Source organism: Chrysochloris asiatica, unplaced genomic scaffold (genome assembly GCF_000296735.1).
Source record: "Chrysochloris asiatica unplaced genomic scaffold, ChrAsi1.0 scaffold00428, whole genome shotgun sequence".
Classification (NCBI taxonomy): Eukaryota; Metazoa; Chordata; class Mammalia; order Afrosoricida; family Chrysochloridae; genus Chrysochloris; species Chrysochloris asiatica.
The window spans coordinates 836,211-852,214 of record NW_006408946.1 but is presented as its reverse complement, the minus strand read 5'-3'; the positions used below and the strand labels follow the sequence as shown (position 1 = coordinate 852,214).

General features: G+C 38.5%; 1 pseudogene; it reads right to left on the bottom strand.

The window, feature by feature from the left end:
* LOC102832998 overlaps positions 1 to 10,592 on the bottom strand; it is a 190,916-nt pseudogene extending 180,324 nt beyond the window's left edge.
* Positions 10,593 to 16,004: the final 5,412 nt, after the last annotated feature.

The following is a 16,004-nucleotide window of genomic DNA, read 5'->3' as shown; positions in this document are numbered from 1 at the left end:
CACAATATTTAAAAAAAAAACAAAAAACAAAACAAAAAAACCACACCAATATTGTCAAACAAATAACTAAAACAATGACTATGGCATCTTAGATCTTACATTCATAGTTTTAAGAAATACAGAATAGTAAATAGAATACATTGTAAATATGCAGTCGAGTTGGTTCTGACTCATAGTGACTGTATAATCAAAACAATAAAACACTGCCCCATCATGTGCCATCCGCACAATCATTGTTACAATTGATTGAGTCTATTGCTGCTGTCTTTACACCAACCATCTCTTTGGGGATCTTCCTCTTTTTCACTGACCCACCACTTTACCAAGCATCAACGGAGATTTTCTGGAAATTCAAGCAGGATTCAGATGAGGTCATGGAACACGGGTTATCATTGTCAGATATATCTTGGCTAAAAGCAGGGAACACCAGAAAGATGATTATCTGTGCTTTGCTGGATTTTCACAGGCTTTTGATTGTGTAGATGTAATTATGGATAACATTGTGAAGAATGGGTTTTCCAGAGTACCTAATTGTGCTCATCAGGAACCTGTATGTAGACCAAGAGTCAGCTGTTAGAAAAGAACAAGGGGATATTGAGTGGTTTAAGATTAGGAAAGGTGTGTATCAGTGTTGTATTCTTTCACCATACTTATTCAATCTGTATAATGAGCAAATAATCTGAAAAGCTGGATTCCATGAAGAATGTAGAACCAGGATTGAAGGAAGACTCATTCTAACCTATAATATGCTGATGATACAATCTTGCTTGTTGTGTGTAAAAGGAATGTAAAATGCTTACTGATGAAGATCAAAGACTGATGAAGATCAAAGCCTTCAATATGGGTTGTACCTCAATGGAAAGAAAAGAAAATCCTTACAACTGGACTAATAAATAACATCATGATAAGATTCAACGGGCAAAATATTGAATGATGCATCAAAACAATATGGAAGGAAACACAGTCACTGTATCAAGAAAAATTGGTTGATGTTCAGACATTTCAAGAGGTACTGTATGATCATGGTATTAATAGTATTAATAGAATTAATGGTATTAAATTAATTAAAATAATTAATGGTATTAATAGAAGAAGCTACAAGCACTGAAGGCATTGGTGAAAAACAAGACTCCAGGAATTGATGGAATAGAAATGGAAATCTTTCAACAAACTGATGCAATGCAAGACATATTCACTTATCTACATGCACAAATTTAGAAGACAGCTACCTGGTCAACCAAGTGAAAGAGATCCATATCTGTGCCTATTCCAAAGACAGGTGATCTAATGGAATGTGGTAATCATTGAACAATATCATTAATATCACGTTCAAGTAAAATTTTGTTGAAGATAATTCAAAAACAGTTGCAACAGTACATTGACAGACAGCAACCAGAAATTCAAGCTGTATTTAGAAGAGGTTGTGGATGGAAGGATATCATTACTAACATCAGATGGATCTTCACCGAAAGCACAGAATACCAGAAAGATATTTATTTTTGCCTTATTAACTCTTCAAAGGCATAGTCAACTATGTGTGGATCAACTATGGATAACATTACGAAGAAGGGGTATCTCAGAAGACTCTTTGTGTTTATGAAGAATCTGTACATAGACCAAGAGGGAGTTGTTCCAACAAAAAAAGGGGACACTGAATGATTCATAGTCATGCCCAATCTGGAAAAAGATAGCTACTACTGATATTCAAGGATGCTGGTTCTTCTTTATATAATCCAGTTTCTATGATTATTTGTTCAACTTACAGATTGAATGTTGCTGTTGTTGTTACTTGCCAACAAGTCAGTTCTGACCCACAGTGACTCTATCTAGGAGCTTCACAGTGTAGATTTCAGATCTAAAGGGCAAATTCCTATTCTTTCCTGGTGGTAGTAGATCCCTCCTTCTCTGTTCACTCCTCGCTCCTTCACTGTGAAGCTCCTGGATCCAGAGAAAGACCAAGACACATAGAGGTCTCCAAGGAATGTTGGGCCTATAGATGCTGAAATGAGACAAGAACCTTTCTACAGAATTGGAACTCTGAATTTAGACTTCTAGCCTCCTAAATTATTAGATAACAAATTTCTGTTTGTTAAAGTCATACACTTGTGATATTTCTATTATATAGTAGCACTACATAACAAATACAGTGAGTGTGAAGTGTTATCTCATTGTTTTGATTTGCATTCCCTGGCGCTGTGGGTTAATGTGCCAGACTGCAAAGCCATTTGAACTGCAAGGTTGGCAGTTCAAGCTCACCAGCTGATCCTTGGAAACCCTATACAGGGTCGTTATGGGTCGGAACCAACTCAACGGCACTTCACAACAATAACAATGACTAATGTCATAGTTCAGCACTATATGGTAAGCACTGGATTGCAAGGTCTCTGGTTTATACCCACCAGTTGCTCCTTGAAAGTCCTGTACTATGAGTCACTGTGCATCAGAACTGACTCAACAGCACTTAAAAACAACAATGATGGATGATGTTGAGCATCTTTTCATAATCATGTTAACAGGATGCAAATTTAAAAGTGAAGTACAAAAAGAGAAATGGAGAAACTCTGAAGGAGACACTAAACGAGGATTAATGAAAGGAACTCTTAGAGGTTTCAAACCACAGGCTGTAATTCATTCATCACCTGATCCCAAGTCTTATCTTCTCTCTTCACCTGGTTTTATTAAAGGTAGAACATTAGTAATAATGATCACAGAGGATCATTCAGATGATTAAATTAAATGATAGGGCAACACTAGGCTAAGTGTCTGACCCAGAGTAGGGCCTTATGAACTAGCTATTCCTCCTCCTCATCTTCATCTTATGATCTCTTCCTTCATTTAGGATCAGATGTCTTGGGGCTTTCTTTCATCTAGAGCTTGAGGGTTAAAGTTGTACCTGTAGCCAGGATGATGATTTCTAATTAATGTGCTAGACTCTCTAAGACAATCTCATGTTATTTGTTATCTACTGAGTCTCTTAGTCCTTTTTGGCCTTGTCCCTTCTGTCATATGAAACATGTTTCTATGTTTTCTCTCTCCCTCCAATTAAAAAAAAAAAAAAAAAGTCTTCACAACATTCATGGCCCTGTATCTGCTGTCATGAACACATTAATGTGCTAAGACTCTAAGACTCTCTAAGACAATCTCATGTTATTTGTTATTTACTGAGTCTCTTAGTCCTTCTTGTGTTTGCTGTATGATTTTAATATTGTTCCATCTTCTCAGTCTTGCCATTTTATCATGAGTGGAATTTCTACATTTTTACAAAAAGTAAAAACTATCCTGGATCGTCCCTATTTGGTTTTCTTCTTGAATCATTCTTAAACTGATCCTTGCTTTTTCCTTACTGTTGATTTTTTAAGTGCTCTCAAGTTGGTTCCAACTCATAACAACACTGTATAGGGTTTTCAAGGAGTGGCTGGTGAGCTTGAACCACTAACCTTGCAGTTCAGTGCATTAACCCACAGAGCCACACTCCTAAGGAACAGTTAAATAGAATAAACTCTAGCTTTTGTTTGTTTTTCTTGTAACATTTAGAAAATTATGTTTCTTGTAGAAGCTAGTGATTTAAATAAATACTTGCATTTAATTAAGTAATATTTATCTCCTATACTCTAATAGTTTAGTGCTATGTGTATTATTACTATTAATATTATTCTTACCTACCAAAATTATAGAAAATAGACGCTATGTTCTTTTCATTTTTGTGTCCCTAGATGTGATATTGTAGGATAATCACTGGGCTGCAAGATTGGTTTGAACTGCAAGGTCAGTGGTTCAAACTCACCAGCTGCTCCTCGAAAACCCTATACAGGGTCATTATGAGTCAGAACTGACTTGACAGCACTTAAAAACACCAATAATTCCTAGCACCTCAGTGTAAAGAAAACAAAAATCCTCACAACTGGGCCAGTAAATAACATCATGATAAATGGAGAAAAGATTGAAGTTGTCAAAGACTTCATTTTGCTTGGATCCACATCAACACTCATGGAAGCAGCGGTCAAAAGAGCAAATAATGTATTAGGAAAATATGCTGCAAAAGACTCTTTAAAGTTTGAGGACTAAGGTGCTCCTGCCCCAAGCCATGATGTTTTCAATAGTGTCATATGCATGCGAAAGTTGGACAATGATATAAGGGAGACCATAGAAGAACTGATGTATCTGAGTTATGGTGTTGGAGAAGAACACCATAGACAGAAAGACAAATGAATCTGTGTTGGAGGAAGTACAGCCAGAACGCTCCTTGGAAGCCAGGATGACCAGATTCCATCTCTCTTACTTCAGACATATTATCAGGATGGACTAGTCCCTGGAGAAGGGCACCATCATACTAAATGGAGAGTCAGCTAAAAGAAGGAAGACTCCCAATGAGATGGATTGACACTGTGGCAGCAGAAATGGGTTCAAATTGTGAGGATGGTGTAGAACTGAGCAGTGATTTGTTCTGTTGTGCATAAGGTCATTATGAGTCAGAACAAACAGTTGATGACACTTGACAACAACAAGTGCCTTGTGTAGTGTCTGATATAGTAGACTGAATAGCAAAGTTTTGGATAACTAAATAAATAAAGTATTCTTATGCATACAAAAAATTCAGTCCTTATGAGTTTACTTACAGTTAAGACCTTAAAGAAAAATAAAATGAAGCTATACCCCGATGTAGTACTGTGGGAAAAGTACTGGACCACATGGTCAGTTTGAACCACAAGGTCAGTGGTTCAAACTCACCAGCCACTCCTTGGAAACCCTATACTGGGTAGCTATGAGTCAGAACTGACTTGACGGCACTTAAAAACAACACATCAAAGAACAAATCTAAGCAAGAAACTTAGAGATTCATCTCCACATCACAATTATGAGTTAAATACCAACACATCCATTGGCATTATTTGAAAATGTGAGTAATGTTTTCCACAGATAAGGGACTTGTCACAAATAAGAATATTTATTCTGTTATAGAATTCTGCAGTTTAAAAGCTAAGAAAACCTAAATATATTAACTTTCCTTCTGGAATCTTTTTCTTACATGCTATTTAGAGATAATTCTCCCAAAACAGTAAAATTAAATTATATGTAAAGAAGAATAGAATACTAGACTCTTGACTAAAGACATCTTATTGGAAATGCACTTGCAAGGGTCAAGGCTATACTTTGAGGGAACATTTTTAAATTACAAATACAGGTAGATGACAGCTACCACCACAATCTGAGACACTGTGAAACATAAGCTAAGGAAAGGGAATTTAATGGGACCATTTATTGAAGTCAGTACCACTCACATAACCTGAAAAATTAAGATAATCCAGGATTCAATTTTGTCAGGTTATAAACAGCACAAATTCTGCAATTGTAAGCATTTATTAAAGTATAGGAATGCTATTACTAGTAACAGAATTAATTATAAAAAATAGAACATGGACAATTAATTTCAGGATATTATTTATTCCTGTTATGAAGTATATAATTACAAGGCAATCATATTCTAGTCAGTTTTTTTCAGATAGAGGCAGAGACACCCATCAAACTCAAGCAGCATTCATTCAGGGCTTGATAAATACAAGGTTAGCTGTCACCCAAAAGGATAAGGAAAAAAGAGAAGATACTTGCAATCCAGTCAATGAACAATGATAACAACTAGTAAGTATTTAGCACCTGTTGTCGCTGTTGTTTAGTGCCGTTGAGTCAGTTCCAACTCATAGTGACCCTGTGTAGGGTTTCCAAGGAGCGATTGGTGAGTTTGGATTATCAACCTTGTGGTTTAACTGACCTTGTGATCCAGTGCTTACCCTACTGTGCTTCACCAGGACTCTATTTAACACAGACTCTGTCATAAATAAAGGTTATATCTTCACAACAGCTCTATGAGGTAAGTACTTTTATTACCCTTATTTACAGTTAGGGAAACTGAGGCACAGAGCAATATTGTAATTTGCTCGAGGCCATACATCTAATGAATGCTAGAGATGGGATTTGAAATCTGGCCGCCTGAATTCAGAGCACAGGCTTTTATATTCTATGGTGGTGCTGTGCCGGGGAGTCCGTTCTGACTCATAGCCATCCTGTACAGGGTTTCCGAGGCTGTAAATCTTTACAGGAGCAGAAAGTCTCATCTTTCTCCCACGGAACAGCTGGTAGTTTTGAACTGCTGACCTAGAGGTTCGCAGCCCAATTCATAATCACTATGCTACCAGAGCTCCTTATAGTCCATACTATGTTGTTTTTCAGAAAGTGGAATACCCAAACACTATTGATTCTTTAAAATATAAATTGTTTAGGAAATGGTGCACAGCGTGAAGCACATTTTATAATCTACTTAAATCAGTTAGCAGCAATGACAATTCTATTTTAAGAAATTCTAGTTCGTACTAAATAAGAAGTTCTGGTAACATAGTGGGTTATGCGTTGAGCTGCTATCCACAAGGTCAGCAAATCCACAGTCACTCCGTGGTGGAAAGATGAAATTTTCTGCTCTCTGATAAGGATTTATAGCCTCAGAAACCCTATACTCATAGCTGGACCTGTGAGTAAGAACCAACTTGACAGCGTGCAGCAGCAATAGCAGCAGCAGTAGTACAAGGACTCCAAATATAGGGATATTCCAGGGTTAAATTTAGTGGTTCAACATTACCATTAAAGATGGAGGCTCTTTCTGGTTTTTCACTGTGTCATCCATAGTGAAATGACTTTGTGTCCCTCTTAATCACAGGATAAGAGTTTCAGCCAGATATGATCATATAGAGCGAAAGAGAAAACCATCTTTTCTAGAAGACCTCTCTCCTGTTTTATTTAGTCAGAAGTAGACCAGTCAATGGTAAAGGAAATAGACCACTATGATTTGTTTCAGCAGATTATGATTTATTCCGGGATATAAGGCTCAATACCTCTGTTCAGCATGAACACTCAAACAAAACCAGAGCTCTGTCATCAAGGGAAAGCGGGTAGAGGATCTTGGGTGGACTACTAATGGTGTCTACTAAAGGATGATTAACTGTCAATTTTGGAACTGTCCACCTTTAAGTTAATAAGACAAAAACAAAATAAAACAAAAAAAAATCCTACTTTCAATTCCAAAAGGTATATTCATATTCATATATTGTCCATCTTCCTTATTATGTAAAGTGTTTATTTGTGTTTTTCAGAGACATTGTTGGTATTCCTAGTTCTAAAATAACCCCAGTTGTTCAGCAGAGAAAATATTATGCTTATATGGCACCCAACCAGAAGAATACTAGTGTAGTCCACTGCATTATACTTTAATAATTAAAGAAAGAGGAGCCTGAATCCACTCAACAGAGAGATCAAATAACTAACTAATGAATTATTTGTATTCCTTTTCCATGTAAACTCAAATTCTTAGCCCAGATAGGGACAGAGGATTGTGGGGAAAGGACACAAAATTTAGATTTCCTAGAACTTATGTTCTGGCTTACTTTTTTCTAGATTTGTGATCCTATTTGAAACTCCTTTGGTTCCATTTCTCTACCAAATGAAGTTCTGGTGTGGCACTGTAAGATAAGCACTGGATTACTAACTGCAAGGTTGGTGGTTCAAACCCACCAGTCACTCCTTGGAAACCATATACAGCAAGAGTGGGGACCATCTGGCCCCCCAGGTTGTATGAAGCCTGCAAAACATTTGGTCTGGTCCAGTCATTCCAGTAGTCCCAGTCATCACAATATTTGTTGTTCTTAATTGCTGTTGAGTCAGTTCTGACTCATACCTACCCTGTATAGGGTTTCCAAAGAACAGCTGGTGAATTTTAACCCCTGAGCTTACAGTTCAAACCAACTTTGTGACCCAGTGCATAATCCTACAGCACCACAAAAGGATTCCAGCCATCACATTGTTGTTGTCACAAGCCATCGAACCGATTCCGACCCATTGCGACCCTGTATAGGATTTCCAAGGAGCAGCTGGTGAGCTTTAACCACCGACCTTGCAGGTCAAACGACTTTGCAATCTGATGCATTAGCTCACAGTGCCACACCAGGACTCCAGCCATCACAATTTTTATTGTTAAGTACCGCCGAGTCAGTTCCAACCCATAACGACCCTGGTCAGGGTTTCTGAGGCTGTAAATCTTTATGGGAGCAGAAAGCTCATCTTTCTCCCATGGAGCAGCTGGTAGTTTTGAACTGCTGACCATAGGGATGATTTAGTTGAATGTTGGAGTTCTGGTGTTGCACTGCTGGATAATGTGCTAGGTTGCAAGGTCAGTTTGAACTGCGAAGTCATTGGTTCAAACTCACCCTGCTCCTCGGAAACCCTATACAGAGTCACTATGGGTTGGAACTGACTTGATGGCACATAATAACAACAATTAAATGTTTGACCTAATATAGCAAGCTAATTTTAAATTGATAATTTTGTATGGCCTGTGAAAGATATTATAAATTTTGGCAGAAAAAGTTTCCCCACATCTGCTATACAGGGTCTCTATCAGTCAGACCTGACTCAACAGCACTTAACAATAACAACAATCAGTAAAATGTTGTTGTTGATGTTAAGTGCCATCAAGTCATTTCCAACCAATAGCGACTCTGCATAGAGTTTCCAAGGAACACCTTGTGGGTTTGAAACACCAACCTTACAGTCGAGTGCTTATCCTACAGTGCCACACCAGGATAGCATAGTAAAAAAAACCTATTACACAGGTTTATCTTGAGACTCAAATGAGACACTGTTTATAAAAAGCACTTTATTAAGGATAATTTCAGTTGCAAGTAATAGGAAATAAAATGCCAATGCCTCATACAATCAGAAACTCCTTTGTTCTCATACAAGCAGCCCCATTCATCATCAGTGCCCAGGATCCTTTGATCTTCCATTCACCTTCCTTAGCAAGGCAGCTAATTACCTCATGATCACAACATGGCTACTGATCTCAAGATGTCATTCTCAAGTTCCAGGCAGGAAGATGGGAGAAATATGCATAAGCTTTACCTGTTTCTCTCTTCTCAGAGCTTGCTGCTGACTTTCACTTACTTCTTAAAGTCCAGAAGCTGTATAACATAACTGCCCCTGTCCACAAGGTATAAGACGCTCTGGTAGCGTGGTGGTGGTGGTGGTGATGTGCCGTGGAGTAGGTTCTGGTTTATAGTGACCTTGAATAGGATTTCTGAGGCTGTAAATCTTTACGGGAGCAGAAAGTAATCTTTCTCCCATGGAACCTCAGGTAGTAACTTGTAACCAGTAGTTACAAATCAGGCTGCTAACCTCAAAGTCAGCAGTTTGAAACTACCAGCTGTTCTGTGGAAAATGAGGGGTTCTGCTCCTGTAAAGATTACAGCCTTGGGAACCCTATACAGAATCTCTATGAATCGGAACCAACTACGCCACACATCACCACACATCTCCACACACCACCACCAACATCATCACTAGCTACAGGCATTAAGCAAAACTGTTGCTCATGAGCACTTTAAAGTGTTCAAGAGCAAAGATGTCAGTTTGAGGACTAAGGTGTGCCTAATCCAAGCCATAAGGAGCTCTGGTAGCGTAGTGGTTACGAATCGGGCTGCTAACCTCAAGGTCAGCAGTTTGAAACTACCAGTCATTCCATGGGAGATAGATGAGGCTTTCTGCTCCCATAAAGAATTACAGCAGAAACCCTGTGCAGGGTCACTATGAGTCGGAACCGACTCCACAGTACTTAACAACAACAACAACTATCCAAGCCATGGCTATAGGATAAGCACTGGACCATAAGGTTGGTTTGAACCACAAGGTCCATGGTTCAAATTCACCAGCTGCTCCTCAGAAATCCTGTACAAGGTTACTGTGAGTCAGAGCCAACTTAATGGCACTTATCAACAGCAGCAGCAGCTTATGTATGTGAAAGTTGGACAACAAATAAGGAAGGGGATAGAAGAATTGATGAATTTCAGTTATGATATTGGAGAAGAATATTAAAGGCACCATGGACTGCCAGAATAACAAATAAATCTACATTGAAAGAAATACAGGATGGCCAGACTTCATCTCTAGTACTTCAGATATATTATCAGAAGGGACCTATCCCTGGAGAATGACATCATACTTGGTAAAGTGGAAGGTCAATGAAAAAGAGGGAGACCCCCAGTGAGATGTATTGACACAGTGGCAGCAATAATGGGCTCAAGCATAGCAGAAATTGGGAGGATGGGGCAAGACCGGGCAGTGTTTCGTTTTATTGTACATAGTGTTACTGTGGGTCATAACTGACTGGACAACACTTAACCACAAAATGTACAAGGGAGGTTAGGCAAGTATTTCATTTTTCAGTTTCTACAATTGAAGAGAGTGAGGAATAGGACCATGAATAAGCATATCAACATTGCCTGTCATGAGCATTTTGCAACATGACAAGTAGGTAGATATTAATGATCAGGCTTTTGGTTGAATGTTTCTTGGAAGTCAATAAGTTCCTAAATTAATTAGTAAAATATACAAGAAAAAGAAGAAAAAGTTTAAATGTTAGCTTTTTCAGTGGGATGCCCAGGTTATAACTGTTACCTTTCCTCACAGAAAGGCATGTCCAAAACAGGCCCTGAAATGGAAATGCTACGGAAAGAATGGATTAATTGGGCACCATTTCCTACTGTTATCATCATGTTCTACAAGCAGATGAAATAATGTATGCCCTTTCCTACCTCTTTTTACTATTTGTCAGTAGACTGGAGTGTTAAAAAGGACTTACAATGCCTAAAACATTTAGAAATTAAAATGGTATGCTGTGGTACCTGACCTTTTTAATATGCTGTTTTTTCCATTGTTCAGCCATTCCTCTTGTTCTTTTTCCTGATAATTCTTTATGAGAGGTAAAGGTGAATTGGCACCTAAAGTATGGAGTACTCAAAGGAACAAAACAGTACATCATTGAAACAATTCAGAGGCAATCCCAAACAGCTTCAGAGTGGCAGGGAAAGAAAAGAGAGTAACTTTAGTAATTGTGACAAGGCCAGGGGAATGGATTTAGTACTGCATCATACCAATTTTTCTTTAGTGTGCTTGAGCGGTCCACAACTCTATGTACAAACACCTATGTATGATTAAAATGTGACCCTGCCTATTCTGAAGAATAAAAATGAAATCATCTTTCAATGGTACTGCTTCTCTGAAGGAAAATGGTTGCTTCAGTCTCCTTATGGTTCCTTGACATTATGTGGAAGAAGGCTTCTGGGGATGCATACGCCTCTCCTCTGGGTTTCCATAGCAGCCTGCATGTGTTCCCTGTGTAGCTATTACTACATGACATTGCAAGTTTCTGTTCACCCACTCAGTCTCCCTATGAGAGTGTGATTTCCTTAAGGGCATCTAGCATGTGCCTGGAACACAGGAAGAATTCACTTTTTGTTGAAGAAATGCCATCCAGTACCAAGAGCAGCTCAAGTGCTCACCTGAGAGGCCTTCTTTCACACTTGTCAGAGGCTCCCCATATCTAAAGACACTTTAGAAAACAGCAGGCATATTGGATGCACACCTGCCTGCTCTACTATCTCTCCATTTTAGCACATAGGTGACTTTGGTACTTGCTCTGAACAATAGCAAATTAGAATCCTACAAATGCACATACCTCCACAGGCACTCTGTTGCTTTCTTATGAAGAGAGAAGATGCAGGGTTCTTTTCCAATATTTCCAGTAATCCTGAAATCAAAATAAAATACAAAATTCAGCATCTCACACTTGTACTGTTACCCATCTCCCTTCTTACATCATTCCTCAGAGGCAAGAATAGCTAAAAGATAATCAAGAAGAAGGAGGTCTCTCAAATAAATGCAAAGGATCAAAACAGGAGTTTGCAACATACAAGCCAGGAAGGTGACTGAGTGGTGCAGGAGCTAGCATATGGAAAGATATATTTAGCTGGGGGGGAAATTAACACACTTACATATTTGATCCTGTTATGGAAAACAAAAGGGGGGATGACAAATCATAACACATGTAACAGTGCAACATAATATACTGCCTATTAGTGAGTCCACTATGATACTGGTGGTGGAATGTCATTAAGTCAGTTTTGACTTACAGAGATCCTGTAGGGATTCCAAGTCTATAAATCTTTATGAGAGCAAAAAGTCTCAATTTTCTCCCTTGGAATGACTAGCAGATTAAAACTGCTGACCTTGCAGTTAATAGCCTAACACACAACCTGCTATGATACCAGGATTCCTTCCATATATGTATATCTGGGATTCAAATTCCAGTCTGCCACTTTGTATCTCTACAAAGCTATTTAACCTCCCTAAACCTCACTTTGTAGTTCTGGTATTGAGCTGTAGGATAAACATTTGACTGCAAGGTCGGTTTGAACCACAAAGTTGGCAGTTCAAATGCATCAGCCACTCCTCAGAAACTTTATACAGTTTTACTGTGAGAATCAGAATATTGTCAGCTATAGAGCCAGAAGATGAGCCCCTAAGGTTGAAAGGCACTCAAAATATGACTGGGGAAGAGCTGCCTCCTCAATGTATAGTTAACCACGATATCACAAATGCAGTAAAGCCTTCAAGACCTTCATTTATTAATAGTACAAAACTCAAAATGTAGAGAAACAGCTGTAAATATCCATTAATAATCAGAAAATGGAATATATGAAGTATCAATCTAGGAAATTTGGATATCATCAAAAATGAAATGGAATGCATAAACATTGATATACTAGGTATTAGTGAGCTGGAATCAATGGGTATTGGCCATATTTTAATTAGACAATCACATGGTTTACTATGCAGGGAATAAGAAATCGAGGAAGAATGGTGTCACATTCATCATCAAAAATAACATATTAAGCTCTATCTTGAGAGACGTAGCTTGATGGTGGATTGGGGATGTGAGTGCAGTGAGGACTTCTGTTAGCAATAACAGAATACTGGACGAAGCAGGTTCAGAGGATGGTCCCAGAACTCTGAACCACATATAAAAGAATATTTAGAAAGTTTGAAGGCTTACAGCCAGTGGAAGTTGTAATGGATGCAAGAAATCTAGTGCTTTCAGATCCACTGACCTCAGTGGCTCCAGAAGTGGCCATCTTTGGTGAGACAGAGAGGGGGAAGGATCAGAACCACCATGGACACCTGACGCCTGACTGATTCTTGGAGATAAAGGTGGGAGCATCAGGTTTTTTGTTTGTTTGTTTGTATCTGTTCATTGGTCTCTTGCTGTCTGCACACATCCATTCAAGTGACAAGAGGGGGGGGCCTGAGTGAGTGGACACCCTCCCCCCGAGGGTTCTATTATGCATGTGCACATATTTGCTCAAAATTTAAAGGAACAGTTTCCACTTAAACCCAAATGGCAGCTCAAAACAGCCACAGCCAGTTCTGAACTGTTTATCACTAGGAAAAAGGCTTGAATAGGGGTTGTGGAAGAGGATAAAGACAGACTAAAAAGGAAACAGGCCAAAAATTAGATCCTAAGTAACGTCATAACAACCAACTGTGGCATCTTGAAATTTCTCAGGTGGCCTTGAAGGCAAGAAGCTGAGAGAAGGACTCATATTTTGCTACAGAATTTTTTCTTCTTTTTCTCTCTTTTCTGCAATTATAGACTACAGTATCTGATCTGTCTTTTTTGCTGTTGTTTTGTTTTTGGTTTCCTTCTTAACTTTTAGGGAGCTCTTTCTCTCCCTACATTACCCAAGAAGAGACAGCAATTGTGGTCATATAGTCAAGCTACAATCACACCTTATAAAATCCCATGATCCAGTCAAGAACCAATACCAGCTGCCATACACCAGATAGGCATCTAACACCTGTGACAGTTACTCTGAGTTGAGTAATAAGAAGAGTGAAAAAGGAAGCCCATCTCCTGATCACATCTATCTGGAGGCAATCAGACAACAAAATAAAATATCAACATACATTCATCTAAATATTAAAGTCACAGCTAACTACTGAATATGCCCAAGAAACAGATGACCATCTCTGGACATGTCCAGAATAAAGATAAAGTGACTGAGACAAGATCTGGAAGTAGAACTAGACTTCATATTGGAAGGAGGGCAGGCTTTGGAAATGCCTGAGAAGGAATTCAGAAAAATGATAATGAAATGTATCAAAACACTTTACAAAGGAGTTGAGAAAAATAAGGAAGAAATCAGGAAAGTGCTGCAGGAATAATCAAATCAGATAGATACAGTATTGGAAACAATTCAAAACCTGAAAAAAGAGGTCCAAATGATTAATAATAGCATATCATAAATGGACAATACACTGAAAGGGCAAAGGAGTAGAATTGAAGAAATGGAAGGCAGAACTAGTGAGCTGGAAGATAAATCTTTCAAAACTACTAAAATAGAAGAGCAAGCAGAAAAAAGGATAAAAAATTCTGAAGAAGGTCTAAGATTCATGTTAGACAACATGAAAAGGAATAACTTAAGAATTATCAGCATTCTGGAATAGGAAGAATCACACAAGCCCATAGAGGAGATAGTTGAAGACCTGCTGGAAGAAAATTTCACTAACATACTGAAAAGCAACAACATAAGTATTCAAGAAACTCAATGAACCCCAGGAAGGATAGACCCAAAAAGAAAACCACCAAGACACATAATAATCATACTCTCCAAAATTAAAGATAAGGAGAGAATCCCGAAAGCAGCTAGGGAAAAGAGAAGTGTTACACACAAAGGCAAACAAATCAGATTAAGCTTGGATCTCTCAGCAGAAACAAAGCAGGCAAGAAGGCAACGGGGAGACATATAAAACCCTGAAAGAAAAAAAACTACCAACCAAGAATCCTCTACCCAGCAGAGCTGTCAATCAAATACGATGGTGTAATCAAAACATTCTAGGATAAACAGAAACTAAGGGATTTTGCCAAAGCAAACCCTGCACTGCAAAACTTCCTAAAGGCAGTTCTTTGGACTGATAACCAACAAGAACAAGCAACAACCAGAGATTGATATACATGGCAGAACCACCATGAACTCAACTGACAAAAGGAAGAGTCAAGAACATAACAAAACAATAAGAACAAATTCAGAAGATCCGGGACATCAGTCTAAGATCAAAACAATTACAATGTGAAAGAAGGTAAGCAAATGGGAACAGATATCCAGGTGGTGAGAAGGTCATATAGATTACAGGGTAAAATAGACTATATTAAATGGAGGGAAAAGTTAATGGAATATAGGATAAACTCCAAGAAAATTAATACAACACAACATACCAAGAAAATGAGAATCCAAGAAGAACATGGAAACATTAAAACTATGAAGAAAATGACAGAAAAGAACACAAAAAACATGAACTAAATACAGGAAGACATTTAGAACAAAGAAACCAGCAACACCACGCACACACACAAAAACACAATGACAGTAATTAATCCATTGTTGTTGTTGTTAGGTGCCATCGAGTCAGTACTGACTTATAGCAACCCTATGCACAACAGAGCGAAACACTACCCAATTCTGGGCCAACCTGATAATTGCTGCCACGCTTGAGCCCACTGATGCTACCACTTTGCCAGTCCATCTCGTTGGGGGTCTTCCTCTTTTTCTCTGATCCTCCACCTTACCAAACATGATATCCTTCCCCAGAAATTGGTCCCGCCTGACAATATGTACAAAGTATGAGAGATGAAATTTGGCCATCCTGGCCTCCAAGGAACACTCTGGCTGCACTTCTTCCAACACAGATCTATTGGCTCTTTTGGCAGCCCATGGCATGTTCAATATTCTCCTCCAACACCCTAACTCAAAAGCATCAATTCTTCTACTGTCTTCCTTATTCACTGTCCAGCTTTCGCATGCATATGAGGTTATTGAAAATACTATGGTTTGGGTCAGGAGCACCTTAGTCCTCAAGCTGACAGCTTTGTTCTTCAACACTTTAAAAAGGTCTTGTGCATATTTGCCTAATGCAATACATCGTTTGATTTCTTGACTGCTACTTCCATGAGTGTTGATAGTTGATCCAAGAAGAATGAAGTCCTTGACAGCTTCAATCTTTTCTCCATTGATAAGAATGTTGTTTATTGGTCCAGTGGTGAGGATTTTTGTTTTCTTTACATTGAGATG